The following is a 20,852-nucleotide window of genomic DNA, read 5'->3' as shown; positions in this document are numbered from 1 at the left end:
AAATATTTTGAACTTCGTGGATTAGTCTGCGGGCCGCACAAAATTGTTCGGCGGGCCGCATGTGGCCCACAGGCCACACATTTAAGACCCCTGGTTTAGAGGAAACTTCAGACACTATGTTGCCGTGAGAGCTGATGAACTCATCACTCTCAGTATCCCAGACAAGCAGCAGCTCGAGAGGGTTCACTGAGCATCACTGGGAGAGAGAATCCCACAGGAGGGTGCTTCCAGCCAGGCTCATCTTGAGACTAGTACCCAAGCCAACTACTGTTTCCACTGAAATAAATTACTCAGGATCACTTGACACCTGAATTCAGTCAATGTTTGGGGGTCTCTCCACAGTCAATCCTTTTTGACACAGCCTGAACCATTTTCAGAATGTTGTGAGAACTCTCTGAGGTCATGCCCTCAAATTTAAACCTTACTTTAGTCAGTAAAATCTCACTCCACTCCTCCTCTTAGCTTCAGTTTTCTCGTCTGTGAATGAAATTATTACAGTCATTATACAGACACTTTTGGGAGCTTATTATGTGCCAGATCCTGTTCTAAGTCTTGACATTATCTTATTAAAATGTCACAACAATCTGATGAAGGAGGAACTATTATTACCACTGTGGGAGGGGACACAGCCATGCTAATTAGGTGGTTCACTGTGTTCATAGCTAGTGAGTGATAGCTTTGAGATTTGAAACCTCGTGCACTGATATCAAAGTTCCTTCCCATGTCCATTACCTCCCCGGTTCTCAGACGTGTGTGTGCATCAGAGTTACTTGGATGGCTGATGTCCCTGTAACTGGACACTGACAGTGTGATGATAGCAATGGAGTTAAGAGCAACTAAGGCCCTGATCGGGAGGCTCAATAGATAAAGCGTCAACCTGGCACACCAGAGGTCCCGGGTTTGATCCCCGGTCAGAGCATGTATGAGAAGCAATCAATGAGTATGCAATTAAATGGAAAAACTAAGTGAAACAATGAGTTGGTGCTTCTCTCTCTCTCTCCCTTCCTCTGCCTCTGTCTCTCTCTCAAATCAATGGAAAAATTTAAAAAATAAAAAAGAGCAACTAAAGACAACAGTTGATCAGAATCATAAATAAAAATGGATTCAATTCAAAAGGACAGGCTAGTAATTAAAGTCATGGTTTGCCTAATAGTCAAAAATAGTCCTAAATGAGTAGTTCTCTTACTACATCTTACCAGTAAACTTGAGCTGAAATATATATTCATAAATTTATTGGTCTAGATTCTAGACTCTAGAATATTTCACCCTGAAGTAGTAAATTTGGCCTATGCCCAGTGGCCTCATATTCAAAGCAGGCTTATTTGTGCCTTCAGGAAGAAATATGATTTTTGACACTTTCACCACTAATAATTGGGATTTAATTCTGTTAAGCTATCCTTTCGAATGAGATAGGGATAGTGACATATGTGAGGCAGAAAGACTCTGGAATTCATTATTTTCACCACTCACTGCCTTTCATCTGTGTTTTCATTGCCCCCTTGATGATCTTAACAAGAAATGGTATATGGAGAGAAGACTAATAACAATAACAACATCAAATTACCATTTATTTCACTCATATCCTCCCTCAACATGACTAATAGTGCGTTAAGTAATACTTTACCAGTCAATATCCCCATTTTATAGATGAGAACTTCAGGGTTTTCAGAGGGTTCACAGCTAGAAAGTAGCAAAGCTAGTGCTCAAGCCCATGTCCCCTTGAAATAAAAACATACACACGGAAAGCTTAGCTCCCAAGGCAGCCACGGTGGAGCGGTGCTCCTGTTTTCTCCACACGGCACTGTACATTAAAAAGGAAGTGGCTGGAGGTCCAAAGACAGGCAATGGATAAAGCCCCTTTTTTGCATCTTCCCCCCTGTTAAAGCACTTCGGAAACCATTTTGTTCCAGCTCAATGGGTGTAAACAACAGTTGTTAGCTTAGTGACCATTGGCTTGGTATTAGTGAGTAGGGGCATTTCATATTGCATATTATATGCAGAAACCAGGCAGCTTTTTTCAAATGTCCATAGAGGTGATGCCCAAATGCAGAAAATAAAAGTTTTTTCTTAAATTTTATTTATTGATTTTAGAGAGAGAGAGAGAGAGAAATTGGTGTGGCGGGGGAGAGGGTGAGGAACAGAAAGCATCAACTTGTAGTAGTTGCTTTTCGTATGTTTAAAAGCCTGCGGTTTTGAACCAGCAACCTCAGCATTCCAGGTTGATGCTCCATCCACTGTGCCACCACAGGTCAGGAGAAAGTTTCTCAATAAACACAAAAAGATTTTTTACCCTTCTCTCCTTTCAGACTTGTGCAATTCCCGCTCTTCTCTCTCTCCTCTGTGAAAAAATATCAATCAATAAAAAAAATGATGTTCAACATCATGAGGCACCAGGGAAATGCAGACCAGAACCACAACGAGACAGCACTTCACACCCTCGAGGCTGGCTGCCACCCCAGAGACAACACGTGTTGGTGGGAATGTGAAGAAACTGGAATCTTCATCCATGGTTCGTGGAAATGCAAAGTGTACAACCACTTTGGAAAATCAATTTGCCATTTTCTCGACAGGCTAAACATAGAGTTATCATATGACCCAGAAAAGACACTCTTAACTATCCCAAAAGAAATGAAAATATATGCTCATGTAAAGATTTTTGCGTAAATATGTAAGAAAACATTATTTATCAAAGAGTGGAGACAATTCTGCAGTCAGCCAACAAGTGAATGAGGGGATAAAATATATTAGTATTTCCATATAATAAAACCAAGTAAGCAATAAAAAGGAATGGAGTGGTGATGCATGCACTACAACATGGATGGTCCTCAAAGACATTGTGCTAAGGGAAGGAAGCCAGCACAAAAGACCAGGTATGGTGGGATTTCATTTATATGAAATGTCCAGCACAGGGACATCTACAGAGAAGGAGAGTAGGAGAGTAGCTGCCGGGAGCTGAGGCTGGGAACACGGAAGGACAGCAGGTGAATTCAGTGGATGCTTCTGGGTAATGGGAGACATTCTAAAACTGGATTGTGGCAATGGGGGCAAAACTGTAGATGTACTAAAGTCATTTAACTGTATGCTTAAATTGGAGAATAAAGTAGCTAAGTCTTATGATACATAAATTACACCTCAATAAAGTGGTTCTAAAAAAAATTCCCAATGTCCCTCTCAATTAAAGTAAATAAAAGTTGGTGGAGTGAGATTAGGCATTGGTCATGATTAAACTCCCTGAAGGAAATCCCATATGCAAGGAGGGTTGAGAACCAGGGGTCCATCACCATGTTACTCAAAGTGTGGCCCAGGCCAGCAGCGTGGTGTCACTTGCCAGCTGGTTAGAAATGTGAACTGCGAAGCCCCAGACCTGCTGAGTTGGAATCTGCATCAAATACGATCCCCTTGTGAGGCAGGTGCTTGTTCGAGTTTGAGAACCACTGCGCTGCTGCATTGCCTTTATTATTACTGTATTTGTTTTATGTATTTCTTTACTTCTTTGCTGTTGAAAATTCTGCGATGCCCTGAATTAAATTATAGTAGGCCTGAGGGTGGAAGAAAGAGACAAGGAGGTTTAACCAATTAACAAATGCAGGGCAAAACCAGCTTTCTTGAGTGTGTGCTGGAACTTTAACTTCCAGATGGTTGTGTCCCCAGTAATCTAGAGAGAATAGCTGAATAGACTAGGCACGACCACAGGTTGCTCACACATGAACTTTCCTGACCATTGCCCACCCCAATTCAAAGGAGCAAACACTTCTTCCTTACGGACGTGGCACCTGTCCCACGGCCAGCCCCGCTGCACCTCCTCCCAGCGCTTTGCTGTAGTTGATGTAAATTCTTTCAGAACAACTTAGATCTTTCTTCTCCTACTTGATGCATAAGAAGAGGCCATCAATCCCACTCAGAGAATATGCTGTCTCTCCACCTGGCGCTGCTGCTCTGGCTAGCACATGGCTTAATAAACCTTTTCTTTTAGGAAAGCCATGAAAATCTTTTGATTACCACTGGCTGTCTCCAGGACAGTTGGCACGAGACCACAGAGACTGCAGTGTGACCAGAGCTTCCATCAAGTTCCGAGAAGGCAGCTGCCCTGTCGGCTTGCTCATGGTTGCGTCTCTATGCCAAGCAGAATCCCTGCCACAGACCTGGTATAAAATTATACACTTGCGGAATGAATAAATAATCACCACATTCTGCCCCACCCCCTTTTCTATTGAAGTACTAATATGTTCAAGACCTGGATGAAAGGTGCCTTTTACTAGCTCGCCAGGAAAAGTCAGTTTGCCCTGCTCTGTGATGTTGCTGGTCTTCTGTTCATTCATTAGAACTGTAACGGGCAGCCAACATCAGCCAATGGAGCTGTGTCACAAAGGTTTGGAGAGTATTCTACTATTGTGAGAGTAGAACATTATTGTGTCTACCTTATAAGGACACAATGGTGAACAATAGTGTTATGGTCCCTGTTCTCTCAGAACTTAAATATGTCACTGTAGGAAAAGACCTTAACTAAGAATTAACATGCTGGCCATCTTTGCATGTCAGAAAGTGCCAACCTTATCCTTCCTATTGTTCATCCACCTAGTTTTTCTGTAGTTTTCTTTGCTTTTCAAATATTTTCCAGGGAAATCAATGCTTCTTGGTAAAGCAAGCTGAGGGCAAATGCAGGCTCCCAAACACACCATCGTACAATCTAATTCGTACACGCTTTCTCCTGGATGGAAGCTAACCTCTTAGTTTGGATTCTCCTAATGCAGATGCTGAGAGGGAGACTGTAGTGTGAATAATATATTTGGGAGGCCCAGGAACACCAAGAGGGGAGTAGGTGCAACAAGAAAGGAATGAAGTCCATGAAACAATGTGCTGTCTAGTCAGATGCCATTGTGAAGAACTGGAGCTCACCCAGCTGGGTGTGAGGGAAAACCAACCACCAAGCACACTGCAGAGAATGGTCCTGCTGAGGGCAAAGAAGCTGACATACTTCTACTGGCTTCCCATCTGTTGTTGGCTGAAGGCTGCTTCTGGAAGCATTCACTTTCCAGCATTTCAGATCTACCAAGAGTGTCCCTTCATCAGGGGAGAAAATAGGTGTATAAAATAATAAGCAGCCTTCAACCCTAGCCAGGTTACTCAGTAGATAGAGCATCATCTCAACACACTGAGGTCCAGGTTCAATTCCCGGTTAGGGCACATATGAGATGCAACTAATGAGTGTTCAGCTAAGTGTAATAATGAGTAATTTTTTTTTCTCTCTCTTCCTACTTTTTTTATCTCTTAAATGAATGAAAAACAAATAAGCAGCCTTTTGTAAGTAGGATACATGCCAAGGAAATATTCTTTGAGAATTGAGAATATTGGGAGGAAATGACAGATACTTTACCCCGAGTCCTAGGATGTGAATGAACAAGGAACAAGGCTAACCTTGGAGAACTGAGGTGTTTGGGTTCCAGGGTTCTGGTCAGTCACAGAGAAGTAATTTTACCTCAGGAAGGCAGAGTCAGTAGCTGGCAAAACGGAGAAAAAGCAAGTTGAGTTCAATGGAAATGACATTTCATTTACCTTGTTACCCACTCCGACAGCCATCTACAGCGCCCGCTGAGGAAACATCAGTGACCACTGGCCCTACCTTTGTACTTAAGCTAATGTTACAACTTTCTAGATACAGCTGCAAACCTTATCTGGGTGTGTTCTTATGAGTGTATAGTGTTTGGGGGAGGGAGAGGTCAATAGGAAGGGGGGGTGGAGGGAGGGTGGAGCTCAGGACTGCCGTTGAGGGGCTGTCACTAAGTCAAGCTGGAAGAGCTGAGTCCAAGTCCACCACGCTGTCCTCTTGTTTCCATGTGTCAATCTTCCCAGCATAGGCCTTTGGTGGCAAACCAAATATTTTATTACATTACTTATTTTCCAATTTCAAGCATCTCCTTAGCTGGATGCTTAGATGCTATATTTTCCAGAAGTTCAAAGACATTGTCCTGTTCATCTTCTGCCATGATAGCCTTACATATTGCACACTGACTTTGGGACCAAAACATGTGCGGTCCAAGGACACCGTCTTACCACTGGCTTATGGCACCTGGAGATGGTGGAAACACAGACCTCTCAACTCAGCTGAACTAAACTTCAGCCTCTCCAGGCTCCCTGGAGTTTATTCAGCACTTGCTGGGTGACTGCAGATTAGATTCACCCTACTGTAGGGGACCCCATCGAAGGATGATTCTTTGAAGGGAGCAGAGTGGAAGAGCACAGTGGGAGACAGCACCTGCAGCCTCTCATGAGCCCCAAGCCCCATGCTCACTAGCCAATGTGCTGGAAGGTGACTGGCATTAAGCACAACCATGGCAACATTTACATTCCAATAACCCCCTGCTCCTAGTTTCAGGCAAAGTTGCTCAGTTCCAGTCTTCTTGACACTGATGTTACCGATTGGTGACACAACTCATTTCTGTGTGCCTTTGTGCCCACCCATGTAAGTGAGATAAGAAGGGTGAAGGGTGGCATGAACTGTAGTTTTAGCTACTCTCCTTGACAGAGATGAGGCACATTTCTGGAGACACTGTGCTCTCTGCGCTCACACAGGCCCGGGGATTGGTGATCGAGGCAGAGCTTCCTGTGATGAGATTGGTTGGGTTGAAAGGCAGTGCTCATGAGCTGGTTGAAACAAGCCAATGCTCTTTTTACTTTGCTGAACACAGCATCTTAGGGTTAAGAGTCTGGTCCATCCTCCTTCTTGATGTAGGAACTACTTCTACACTCATCAAAGGTGATCAGCCACCACTTCCACTTACGCCAAGAGCAGCAAGCTCAGTAGCCTCCAGCAACAAGGATGATAGATCAATGAGTGAGACGGAGCTGAACCTAACACCACAGGGACAGGTGGGGTCTGAGGATGAAGCGCACGCTCCACGGAAGGGGAGCTTCTCATCCTGTAGTTGTTGAAATGTAGAACAGGGAAGGGTGGGGGATGAGCAATTCTCTCACTTACAATGATTTTGAAACATCAAAATTTAAGAAAACACTGAGTGGGCAAACAATATCTATCTATATGCAAGTGGTGGTCTGCAGGCCACCAATTTACAGCCCTGGTTTACGTAGATAACAGGGAACACTCCTCACTAAGCAATCCTTGATGTAACAACTGCTTTCATGGACTCATCTCCTAGCAAGCATCTTGTACTATTAGCCCTATTCATGTTTTTCACTCATTCAACAAAATTTTTTAAAGCACTTATTATGTTCTAGGCATAGGGTTCTCAACCAGGGCTTATGAGGAATCCCTGGGGATAGCTCAGGAATATGACAAGCTTTCTCCTGAAGAGTTCCTGTTACCTGTCAGAGGATGCCATATGTATTTCCCCATGTATAAGATGCCCCACTTTTAAAAACTTTGGGGTCTAAAATCTGGATGCGTCTTATATAGTGGTTCTAGATTTTTTTCACTTGCATTTCCTGCTTTTTCGCACTTGTTTTTACGCTCATTGTTGATGACAGTGATTCGTCATCAGACACAGGTGAGGACAAGCTAATGGATGGGAGTTTTGACAGCGATGAGGAGTTGTATGAATTTTATGATGAATAAAACAATAAAACTTGAGTTCAATAACTTTATGTAATATATTTTTTTTTCAAATTTTGGGCCCCCAAATTAAGATGTGTCTTAACATGGGTGCGTCTTATACATGGGGAGTATGGAAATTCCCTGCCCTCCCTTCCTAGCTCCAGCAGTCCGTTTTCTCCAGCCCTTTCTAACGTGTCAGGGTTTCTCTTTTCATTTTCAGCTGGATAATATCCTTCTTAAAATGTGGCAAAACAACTCTAAAGTACTAGTTATGGAGCCTTATTCTGGATGTGTTATGATTCATAAATTTTGTTAAGTAATTTGCTGAAAATATGTAAATGTATTGCTGTTCAGTATGCCTACCACCTTTTATGGTTTGCCTGGGTTTGGTGTAGACATACATCTTCATTTCTAAGAATCCTGAGACATAAAGCGCTCCGTGGATATCTCTGCACCCAGCAACTACAATCTGTTTTCACACTTGTCAAAACATCATGGCACATGTACATGCATAGCTAAGCTTATTTGCTTTCTGTGCTTGTATTTCCAAAGGTCACAGATTTCATGCCGAAGTGCTCCGTAATGTAAGTACTTCCAGGAGCACTTGAGGAAAATAACATTAATTGCCTGTGACTCTAATTGGCTTTGTGAGAGTAGCCAGGCCAGTGGCTGGGAAAAGACAGCCCAGAACAGCTGTCAAATACACAACCTGGCAGGCAGGCATCCGCTGCCCAGAGCCCTTCCTGCCTAGAACTGACATTCAAGAGGCCCACACAGACCCAGTGATAAGAAAATTTCCCTCTGTGTGATAATTTTCAAATCTGCTTAATTTAAAGGGGTTTTGGTGGAATATGCAAAACAGGCCACATTTTAGCTGTGGCTGGCAGCAAGCTACACTTGGAGGAGCCAAACCCCAAACCTGCTAAGTCATTAGCTGAGTGTTCAGGAATGTACACAATAATTAGATTACATTATTTATCCAGCATTTGGTAGGTACATATTTGTATAATTAGAGATGATTTGGGGAGGACCAAATGAAAATCAACAACCTCAATCTGCCAAGAATAATATACATTAGCAACCATACATGCATACTCAAATGATGGTCCCATTTCTCTCCTGTCTGGACACGCACTAGAAATTGGGCATATGCTCTATATCTTATTACAGGTATCTTGCTTGTTTGTTTTGTATTTTCACCGCTTGTTATCTATGAGATGAAGAAGCACAGGCCTGTAAGAATTATGGGAGTTAGAAGTCAGCCATTCTGGCCCAGGGATTGTGTAGTTGAAGGAAAACCATTCTGAGAATCAGGAGATTACTGTCTAAATCCTGAATCTTACTGCTTAACACTGACCAAATAACTGAACTATCAAAATGATTTTCAGGGCAATTCAAATGCTTATAAAAGAATGAACTGAAAAAATATGAAGTAGTATTGAGCTACTGTCATTACTGTGGCTGTAGTTTCCAGAAACAACTCCATTCTAAATTCTTAACATGTAGTTACAACTGTCTCTCATTGTTTTTGTTTGTTTGTTTTTAACCAGAACTTCGGGATCAGTTGTCAAAGCCACTTTTACTAATGTGCCAGTCAGCTTTGCTCTCTCCCACAGCTGTCTCCGATAGGTCAGTGGGCGAAACCGAGCCCATAGAGACATTTTATTGACCTACAATGTTTTGTTTTTGTTTGTTAAATTGCTTTGCTTCCTCACATTTCATAGATGAGCTTTTTCAGATTGATATTTTCATTTGGTATTTTGATATGAAAGTTCAGATTTCTTACTTCTTTTGAAAAATGAGAAGATTTGGCAACATTGGCTTGGATTCCTGCAGTGGCAATGGCTGAGGCTGAGTGGCAGCTGCCTGGAGCTGTGCGTGCTCCACTGCCGGCCGCCAGGCTGCCCTTGCCACGCCTTCTGTCTAAACCCCACAAGCATGTAAGTGTCATCTCGCCACGCCTTCTGTCTAAACCCCACAAGCATGTAAGTGTCATCTCGCCACGCCTTCTGTCTAAACCCCACAAGCATGTAAGTGTCATCTCGCCATACCTTCTGTCTAAACCCCATGAGCATGTAAGTGTCATCTCCTGCTCTCCCCTTGTTTGGTTCAGAAAGAAATGGCTCTCTAAAATATCAAAATGCATGAAAACAAGAAGAATAAAAAGAAGCAATGGCAGATAAGCAAGTCACTGGACATTAATAAATAGAACAGATACCAACAGCTCTGATAAAAAGCAGAAGAACAAAGTGGTTAAAAGTATGAACAAAATACTAACACAATACCAAATCATGGCTTCAGCCCTTACTGGTTTAGGAAAGTTACTTAAGCTCACTGGGCTTGTTTTCTCTCCTGAAATAGGAAAATAATAATTGTTTTTAGAATTTATTTGGATAACAAGGATTTATTAAGTACCCACTATGTACCAGAACCTCTTTTAGGCACTGGTAATGCAACAATAATCCAAAAAAGTCTGTATTCATGTGGCTCACATTAAACGAATGAGTCGATTTTAAGCACCTAGAACAATGTTCGGCACATAATAAATACTTAATACATGTTAGTTGTTATTATCATTGTTAACAATATGCTGTCTACTAAAAAGTAATTATGTAAATCAAGAGTAGTAAATCTGTTTAAGCTTGTATTTACTTCCTGGTAGTGGTTAGAAAGACAGTATTAAGAATGGACAGCATCTGAATGGATCAGCACAAAGGAGTACTGGTCACTGATGTCTGGCATGGGCTTGGTACATGGACATGGAAGTTTGCCTTCCTGAATTAAAGAATACCTCATTTCTGTAAATTTCTGCCTCTCTTGTAAGTGTTACAGTCTTTTTGAGACTCCTTATTCAAAGAGAGACAAAATAATCATCTCCAAGTTATTTTCTTTTTCTCAGGCAGCCCAGAAGGGCAAGGCATGTCCCCCTGCTGTGGAGCCCCGAGAACAAGCCTGGCCCGGGGCCACTGCCTGTGATGGAGGGGCGCTGAAGTCTGTTCCAGCAGCCAGCTGTAAAGACGAGCCTCTCACAACTGCAAACTCACTTCGAGGGAACCCAAACGCCTACCCAGGGAGGATACATTCCTTTTCAATAAAATATTTAAAAGGAAAGAAAAGGGAAAAAAAGAACATTGGAACAAATCACACCACAAAATCCAAGAGTTAACCCCCAGCTGGCCTGGAAGCTGAAACTCTCTGTGGCAACCGGTGCCTTACCTGACGTCTCAGGTTTGATCCCCCCAAGCGCCATTCCAGACTAGGCAAGGGTGGGAAGTCACTGCAGGCTTCCTCCTGCTCAGACAAGTCCAAATGTTCACGCTTTGCAAACTCCACAGGGGCGAGATGAACTAAAACCTTTCCCAACAATATTAAATGTAAACTGCCATGGTCCCTTGAAGCTGCACCTGCCACCCCAGCCCAGGGCTTCTCAATGTCTTCCGTCAGAATCACACACGGCAGCCAAGTTCACAGCTGCTGATAGAAGAAGCCACTGGGAAACAAAAGACAGGAAGAAGGTCTGGGCCTCCAGGTTAAAGATGAGCAGCCAAGGCAACATCCTGTCATCAAGCAGACACATGCAGTAATGTTGGGGGACGGTCTCTGCACAGTGGCTCAGACATGGTCCTCTGGGTCATCCATCTTTGCACCGCAGAGGCGGGGTGTTTGAAAACGATTCTTTCTAGGCTTCTCATCCACATTCCATCAGAGTCCCAGAGCATCCATTCTGTCCCCATCCACAGAAAACAAACATATCTATGGAAGGTAGGGAGACCTTCTGAAAAATGTGCCGCACCATGCGTGGCCTCTCTCATCCTCCTGTTCCTACATGGCTCTCCGGCTTGCTTTTCAGAGAGTTCTCATGGTACACACATTACTACCAGTCCGTCCCCCCCCCCCCCCCCCCCGCAGTCTCTAAGCACTTTGAGCGCACAGACTGGATCTGTATTTTTACTACCCTGTCTCCATACTCTATCTAGCAGAGGGCTCAGTAAATTTCTCTTTGAAGGTCCGCATAGTAACTGTTTTTGGCTTTGTGGACCAGGTCTCCTTTGGGACGGCTCGACTCTGTCATTGCAGCTTGACTCAGCCACAGCCATTATGTGGACAAATGGACTTGCCCGTGTTCCAACAAAACGTCATTCACCAAACCTGGTGGCAGGCTGCATCTGGACTGTGCCGCGGTTTACCACCCTCTGACCTAACACAGTAAACCATTCATTAATCTACCTTAAGTATAAAATAATCACTGTTCATCTTTATGCTGCATCCCAACAAGGACTAAAGACAAGTACTATGGTGATTAAAAATCGTGATGGTGGGCTAGCTGCTAAAAGGGGCTCAGGGGCTTCTAGGGCTGGAAATATTCCATGTTGTGATTGGGGGCCAGTTATCCAGTGAATTACTTTGTGAAAGTTAATCAAATCATGCTCTTAAATTTGAGTACTCTTCTGCATGCATGTTATACTCTCAAATAATGTGTAAGTTAAGAAATAAACACAGAAATAAAATAAATAAAAGCAAGGCATCTCTGCCTGCTAGATTTCCTTAATGACAGGTAATGAAAAAAAGTTACTTTACTTAACTAAGTCTAAGTATAGACCTAGGGAACTCAAGCTAAAATATGGCTTTTTAGCCTGTCAATGCAATAGACAAAGTTAATGTTCTGCTTATGAAATTACCGTTACTATGAAGGAGAGCTGAATTCTTTAACCTTTCTGAAGTTCCCAGTTTTACTTCCCCAGAGTAATCATTTCTATCCCACAATTCTTTTGTGAGGATCAAACTAGATAATGTATACAAAATGCTTCAAACAGTGTCTGGCATCAATATTAGGGAAAAGGACAGTCAGGGAAAGAAGGTGTGCTGCTGAGTTTCGTTTGCCCCGCACCTGCCCCATCCTCCTCTGCTCGGGGCCTGAGGTTGGCTGGCCTGGGCCATGGCCGGGCTCCCTGGGCTCTGACTCCTACGTGAGAACGGAGGCACGGGAGAGAGCCAGGTGAGGTGTGCACATCTGCTGCTCCTCCAAGCAGCACCCCTGAATGAAATAATGTCAAAACACTCCTTTTCACGCAGCTGCTTTGTCTGCAAAGCCCTTGCTCCCTCCGGCCCATGTGTGCTAACAGCTCCCTCCTGACAATAGCCCTGGCTGCTGGGACATTCCTGTGGTCTTCCCTGCACTGTACCCACATCTTTGTCTTTTGTTTCCAATGCATCAAACATTCAACAGGAAAGTAAATTCAAATACAAGCGAAGCCAGTAAATTTCTAGAAAGAGTACATTGTGCTTTCTTTTGACTGACCAGTGAAAGTTGGGAAAATTAAGGGGTATTTTTCTCTAGGTCCAGTACAAAATGGTTATAATCTTTGTTTACCAGATCTGGGCTTCCTTGCTTCAGGAGCTCATTAAGCCTGAGTTTGCATTTCAGGGATGAAAGTGGCAGTTACCAGCCAATGTGGAGATACAGGCCTGGTTGGGCATAGATTTCCCAGGAGGCAAGCTGGCTCTGGGAGCTGTCTGGTCTGCATGCAGGAGCAATGTGAGGTTGTGTGAGAGCCCGGGCTCACCCCCATTCTGGTGGAGTAGTTATGGAGGCCAAAGGCCTGAACTATCAAGCTCAGGGGTTTGTGATCTCAGCAGAGCACTCTCACTACAAGCCTCTTGCGAACTTTCCGGAGCTGCCTCTTGCAATGTACACTTGGTCTTCCAGAATGGATGCTATGGCAGTGACCATGATGTGTTCACCGTTAGAAGCCTCAGGATTTCCCTAAAATCTCAAAAGAGAGTAGAGCTGCCTTTTAAACTATTACTGGTTACGCACAGACTATACCTCACTGCCTCTGATTCTGTGCAACTTGAGTTGGGACCTTAAACTGCATCTGTAGTGCCAACACTGATGTGAGCAGTCCAGTGAGCACAGGGATGTACGCTAATCATCTCCATTTTGCAAAGGAGAAAAATGGAGCTAACATTCTCTAGCTCAAGGCATGTGGGGTCAATACTTGTTGAGTAAGAAAACCAAACTAGTTGCTGTTTCCTGTGCATAGGGTATATTTAGACCCACTTTAGAAGTACAATTCTTATGTGATTTTGGAGAGTCCTGCCCAAATCTAAATGTCTGCAAAATTCTAAGAACAGAGCTGTCTTCCACTTCTTCCCAATCAAGTAAGCTGGAACACTGTCGCCAGCAAAAGTGCTTCCCCAAATGCTTATTCAGTCAGGCTGGTCTGGGCCCTTAGTTATGAAAGCGCCGGCAAAACGAAGAAATGTGGCCCATCTTGCTATAAGGAACTACACTTAGAAAGTCAAGCGGAACAATCAACATGGCTGCTCACAAAGTCAGCAAAAAGTGTTTATATAGTTAATCTTCAGCATGGCAGTTCCATCATAGATATAGTGTCAAATGTGCCAAGGGAATGAATGTAAACTGTAGGTGCAAAGCAATTCACCTTGTGCATCACCAGCACTTCCACCTGCCCCCACATGCACACCAATAACTGTCTGAGGGTTGTAAGTAAAGAGTTACTGGTCTTCAGGAAGATGCAAGCCTGCATACTGAGTCCCGAGAGGAAACAACGAGGACAAAGCAATGGCCTCACAACACCCCGGCCTTAGGAGATGTCAAAGAAGTCCCAAAGCAATGGCCCAGCATTCCCAGGGGACAGGGGAAGCCTAGCTAAGTGGCTTATTCTGTCTCTTGCCTCTTTCTGTTGCTGACAGTCTCCTTGATGTTGACCCCGACACTGTTGGAAGGAAGGTTACTGGAAGACGGGCATCCCAGCAGAGAATGAGGCAGACTCGCTTCAGTTCCAGATCGCACTGGAAATAGATGCTCTTCCTCCTGTGAAACGGGAAGTGTCCTAGCTATTTTCTTTCTGACACTCTGGGGAAAAAAAAAAAAAAGAAAGACACAACATTTTAAAAGGATCTAGAAATACAAAGATCTTAGTCAGGCAAAATGTTTCAGATAATTGTAACCAGGAGAGTGCCCTCTGGTGTACCTTTGCTCCAAAGTTCACTTCTCAGTTTTCTTTGTCTTTCTGTCTACTCCAAGAAAATGCAAATAGTGGGCTTTCTCTGTTTTGCCAAATGCTCATCCTTGGTTTGGCAATCATTTCCTTTGAATCTTTAGTAAAAGTCACAGGTATTGATGGGATTCAGTGTTACCATCTTTTTTTTCCCATAATTCAGTTTTGTCTCCCATCAGAACATTATTTTTCAGTTTTCGCAGAATGCATACCTTTGAGTATAATTATTATTTTAACCATCCCATTAAGTAAAATGTCTGTGTGTGGGAATTTGGATTATTGAGAGCTAATAAAAAAACTACTTTTTTAATGCCTGTTGTTGAAAATCTTTCTCTAAAATGTCTAACTTCCTTTGCCTTCCTTCATTTCATTTTCATTTCTATAGACCAAAGACCCTCATAAATATTATCACACAAATATTTAAGTTTATATACATATAAAAGGAAATTGATATAAGCAATCACATCTGCAAGGGGGTAAGACTACATCAGTTTCAGATACCTGCCATCATAACTATGATTTAACACTAAGTTGAGCTCTGAGCTCCCTGGCAGGCAAAGCAAAATAAGAAATAGCTTGCATGGGGAGACTCAAATTTAGTAACAGTGGATCAATCTGGTGTCATATTATTGAACCACTGTGATTTGGGCAAACTAAAATCTCTTCCCTCTCTTCCTATCCACCCCTCCACACAAATATTTAACTTAATTAATTAACTCCTTTGATTAAAATTAAACCTATGTTGAGATTATTTTAGATTTTAAAGGTCATCAATGGCAAATCAGTGCAATTACAGTCTAATTTTCACTCTCATTTCCATCTTTTTCCTTACAAATATTTTAGCTAGTTTGACATAGTAATCTTGAAACCTTTTCTCTTCCCCTTGCCCAAATGCTTCAGAGATCACTTAAGTATTACATAACTCAGAGACCCAAAGATGAGTCAAAAATGACAGTACTGCCTGACTGGTGGTGGCACAGTGGATAGAGCATCAACCTGGGATAGTGAGATCCTAGATTCAAAACCCCTAGTTTACTGGCTTGAACTTTGGCCCATGCAGCTTGAGCACAGGCTCACCAGCTTGAGTGTGGGTTCATCGGCTTGAGCGTGGGATTATAGACATGATTTCATGGTCACTGATTTGAGCCCTAAGGTCACTGGCTTGAGCCCAAGATCACTGGCTTGAGCAAGGGGTCACTGGTTTATCTGGAGCCCCCTAGTCAAGGCTGTATGAGAAGTAATCAATGAATAACTAAAGTGCCACAACTACAAATTGATGCTTCCCATCTCTCTTCCTCTTCCTCTCTCTCTTTCTCTCATTCTCTGAGAAAGAAAATATTAGTACCATACTGGTTTAAGATGCTATAGGAACAATGCACCAAACTGGATTCTCTAGGAGACTTCAGAAAGTACCAAAGCCTGATTTTTTTGAATTTCAAATTCTGCATGGTTGAAGGAGATAAATTATGCTAACATAAGGACCAATTCTTTTTAACTTGAAACCAGATCTCAAATATTTAGTTTTATTACCTATAACTATAAAATTTTCATAGAACTTAGTATTTCGATATCTAGACTTTTATCTTGCATGCAAAAAAATCATAATGATCCTTGGCCAGATTATCTGTTCTAATTTTTAGCTTATAACCTGGTGGGATGTGTCTAATATCCCAGGTAAGTGCTCCTCATTCTTCTGCAATACTAGCCCAGGAAATTAGTAATAACCAGAAAGTCCCTGTCTTATTTGCTTTTTTAATATTTCACCTACTATAATGCCTTTAATTTCTAATTTTAATCTTTGGGGTTTAAAATATACGTGTTGTGAAATGCAGACCTTCTCAGCTATTATAAGTGAATATAGCTTTTTAATCATATAAAAAACAAATCTAGCCTGCCCAGACAGTGGCGCAGTGGATAGAGTGTCAAACTGGGATGCAGAGGACCCAGGTTCGAAACCCCGAGGTCGCTGGCTTGAGCACGGGCTCATCTGGTTTGAGCAAGGCTCACCAGCTTGAGCCTAAGGTTGTTGGCTTGAGCAAGGGGTCACTTGGTCAAGGCCTCCCCCGGTCAAGGCACATATGAGAAATCAGTCAATGAACAGCTAAGGTGCCATAACGAAGAATTGATGCTTCTCATCTCTCTCTCTCTTCCTGTCTGTCTTTATCTGTCCCTCTCTCTGTCTCTGTCAAAAAAAAAGAAAAGAAAAAGAAAAAATAAGTCTACAGGTCACAAAAATTAGGGGATATTTCAAAATGAATATGAAGCAATAAAATATCCCCTAATTTTTATGAACAGTGTATATTCAGTGGCAAAATCACAAGATCTGATGTCAGGAGTTCGTATTTGATTCATGGTTCTTCACTCTCCTTCCCAAATATACTCAAATTTCTTAGCCTTTCTTTTCTCACCTTTAAAATGAATATAACAACAATAATGCCTCTATAAAGATTGATTTGAAGATTAGTATGCATATATGAGAAAATTTGTGAACAATAAATTTTCATTCACTTCTTATGTATTGTATTTTTAGGCTAAAGTGGTTTTCTGAAAATAAAGACAGAAAGTCACAATGATAACAGGAAACATTATGAAATACTTACTATGTGCTAGGCATTCTACTAAGCACTTTAAATACATGCACTCATTTGAACCTCACATCCACCTTAGTGCAGTACTATATTATTATTTACCCCATCTTCCAGGTGAGGAACCTGAGGTACAGGAAGAATTATAAGCTTGCCCAAGGTCACACAGTCAGTAAATGTTATAGCTAGGAATCCAACTCAAGCATTAAATGTGCAGGCTTGTAATCATTTTCCTGTATGTCCTCAGCATGTGGCTATAATAAGTGTTTTGTATTGGGGATATATTGTTTTTAAGTGAGGAAAGGGGAGATAGTGAGACAGACTACTGCATGCACTCCGATCAGGATCCATCCAGCAACCCCCATCTGGGACTGATGCTCAAATCAACCAAGCTATCCTTAGCACCTGAGGTCGATGCGTGAACCAATAAAGCCACTAGCTGAGGATGGGGAACAGGGAGTGGAAGGGAAGCAGATGGTCGCTTTTCCTGTATGCCCTGACCAAAGATTGAACCTGGGATATTCACACACCAGACTGACACTCTATCTACTAAGCCAACTGGCCAGGGCCAGGTATACTAATAAATGTATATATACACATACAAAAAGAATACTGTCATTAAATAAGTTTAGGAAGCACAAGGTTAAACAAAGTTTAATGATTAATGATTGCAAGGTTAAACAAAGTTTAACCTTGTCTACGTGACTTCTCACATCCTGAAACATGCACTATGGATACCTAGGAATGTGGTATAGTTGGCAGTTCTTCCCAAGACCAAGTTGAACCAAGCCTGTCACTTCATGAGCCATCTCAAAAGACCAGTGTTCTATGGAACACATTTGACAGTGCTGAGATATAAGGTATAATGAAAATAAACAAGCAGCAATGATATACCACTGAGAATTTGTAAAACAATGCTTGAAGTAGGAGAGACAAGCATATATTATCCATTTATACACAATCTTCATTTCACAAATGACCTAACACATTAACAGGTTACCCAAATCATAAAAGGTAAGCATTATAATTCTCTTTTGAAAATGCATGTGTAAAGGACACTTTTGTTTTGAAGGAGCTGCAGGAGATATGTACTGCTCACAAAAATTAGGGGATATTTCAAAATGAGTATAAAGCTATAAAATATCTCCTAATTTTTGTGAGCAGTATATTTTTTCCTCCTTAGGATGGTTTTCTGGGGCTGACATTTGGAGAAGAAAAGACACTTAAGAAGATGCTGAGATTTCACTTGTCGCTGGCAGAGATCACCCTAGGGCAGGACTGAGGCAGCTCTAGGAACCAGTCGTCTGCAAGTCATTAATGATTGCAAGACGATCAGTTCACCCCTCCCAGGCACTTCTCTTCCTGGGCATCTGGAAAGACCTCCAGGACTGTGGAGAGAGGAGAATGGGAGTGGCTCCAAATGACTCTTAGTCCATGCTCACCTTTAGAGAAACCCTCCCTGTCCCGAGGTAATGAATCTTTGCTTAATAAATTCTTCACTCTGTTACCAATACAACTTACTGTGACTCCTAACACTCTACACATACACACTAGCTTAACACACAGACAAAAGTAAAATAGCTTAAAGATGTATGAATCTTTTCACTCTCATTTAGTAATAAACCAAAGGAAAAAGGTTGTGGTGAACAAATATTTGACCCACTTTTTAGAACTCCATGAGGACTTATTACCCATGCTGGACATGGTCCAACATACCATCAGCATTAGCCCATGCATCACTGAGCCTGTACCATACTATGCGCCTACTCTGTATATTCAAGCGCGGTAAATCCATGGGTTACATTAGGGTATTGCTGGTGGAATGAGGCTAGAATTTCAAAAATCTGGAAGTTCATATGAAATAGATAGTGAGAAAGAACATCCCTATCTGCATTTTAGCCACATAGAGTAACTCCTCTGGATGATTTAGAAATTTAAAGGAGAGATTTTGTTATCCTCATTTTTCCCTTCAGTCTTACTATCCAGATGTCTCTTGCCTAGAATTCACTTCACTTCATTCTGTCTAAGCACCCTCTTCTCGTGGTCTAACCTTTTAAAAGAACAAACAGTAGAAGTATATATGGAGACCAAACTCTCACAACAAACATTTCTTATTTAGAACTGAAATGGCTTTAAAAAACCACTTATCCCTGCCGGGTTTCTAATCACATGGATGCAGACTGGCACCTCTGGATGGAATCAATCAACTGTCTTCTTGAAGTACCTTGTAGGAGATCAATGGTGTCTAACATAACATGTATTCCTCAGTGGCATGGAGTTTACTCAGGCAAAATGCCTGAGACAGATCAAGAGTTCCTGGAGTACAGTGAGCCAATGGTGTCCTTTATCTAGAGATGAATCTGTTAGGCACATTACTTAACAGGTTGAAATAAAACTGATTCCAGTTGTAATAAAATAGTTAATCTTTCTAGGAGAGTACAAAAGTAGCCTGGAGAGAAAGTAAAAGAACTGGTTTGGAATGGACATTTTTGGTTAACTCTGGTATCAGCTGGGTCCTCTGAGAAGTGAATGTAAAGGCTGAGTTAGGCGTACAGAAGATTTTTGGGGAAGTGACATTTGTGAAAGGAAAAGGGAAAAAGCCAAATTGGGCAGGAAGGAACTTCAGACCTTACATAAATCTGGAAGCCCAAAAGGACTCTGCAGAGCATAGGCTGCCTTTTCAAGGGGTCTTCCACTGGTGGAAAAGGTTAAGCCCTTGCACCACTATGCTGCTCAGTCATTGGCTACTGCTACCCTGAAAAGAACATGATCTTGTCTCCAAAGCTAGGGTCCACTGAAGGAGGTAACAGCTGGAGACAATCAGCTAACTACACATCTTGCCACTGAACAAGGAGTCCTTTCTTAAAGGGAGATCTCAATTATACATCTCCCAACACTCATTCTATCTCTTCCTTATTGTGGAACAGATCTATGAAATAAGTTGAGGCAGAAGAGCCTCTAATCATGCTCTCTGAACATGGGGTCTCTCATTGATACCAGATGCTAAAAATATGAATAAAGAAGCACACGGATTGAAAGCTCATTACATATGGCTACAAAAGGCATTGGTGGTCTCTTTGAGTTCTGAGTAAAATCTTTTAGAACAGAACCTATTTATAAGTAGAGGGGCTTTCTAGATATAGCTTATGGGTTCAGACAACATATTAATTCATTACCAATCAATAATAATTTAAGGTAATATAACTAAAAAGTAACTGCCACCTTGGAGAAACAAGATCAGAAAATGGAATATATGACAGATATACATTTATGAAGAAAACAGCTTCTAGGCAAAAACTGACAAACACAGTCATAATGAGAAATTTAATCACCTCTCTTTTCACCACTAGTAAATGAAGCAGACAAAATGATTAAAATATATAAAGCATTTGAGCATTAATAGTTAATACTCATTAATTAAAAGTATAGTCTATGCTGATTTGTCTCATTAGACATTAGCCTTACAGAAACAGCTTCAAAAGCAAAGAGAAAGAGAAAAGAACTATAGAAATTTCTGAATTATTCACCTTTTTTCTTTTTTTATGATTCCCATTAGAAATATCTGTCCTGTCCTCATAGGCTTCCTGCAGCCACAGCATGCACGTGTCTGTGCTCCACCCACAGCAAACACTGTCCTCCTCCCCATGCCTGGTACACGTGCGTTTATCCCAGTGCTCTCTGTCCTTGGGCAGC

The 20,852-nt window shown here is 41.9% G+C and overlaps 1 long non-coding RNA gene across 1 annotated transcript in view; it reads right to left on the bottom strand.

Annotated features, from left to right (window-relative positions):
* LOC136314693 (uncharacterized) overlaps positions 1–20,779 on the bottom strand; it is an 80,504-nt gene extending 59,725 nt beyond the window's left edge. Inside the window, exons 1-3 of the long non-coding RNA XR_010727352.1 lie at positions 20,687–20,779; positions 14,248–14,429; positions 5,416–5,498 (exon numbers count right to left, since the gene is read on the bottom strand). This is a non-coding gene — a long non-coding RNA (uncharacterized lncRNA). The remainder of the gene's footprint in view (positions 1–5,415; positions 5,499–14,247; positions 14,430–20,686) is intronic.
* Positions 20,780–20,852: the final 73 nt, after the last annotated feature.

This window comes from Saccopteryx bilineata, chromosome 10 (genome assembly GCF_036850765.1).
Source record: "Saccopteryx bilineata isolate mSacBil1 chromosome 10, mSacBil1_pri_phased_curated, whole genome shotgun sequence".
Taxonomy (NCBI): Eukaryota; Metazoa; Chordata; class Mammalia; order Chiroptera; family Emballonuridae; genus Saccopteryx; species Saccopteryx bilineata.
This window is presented reverse-complemented; position numbering and strand designations above follow the sequence as displayed.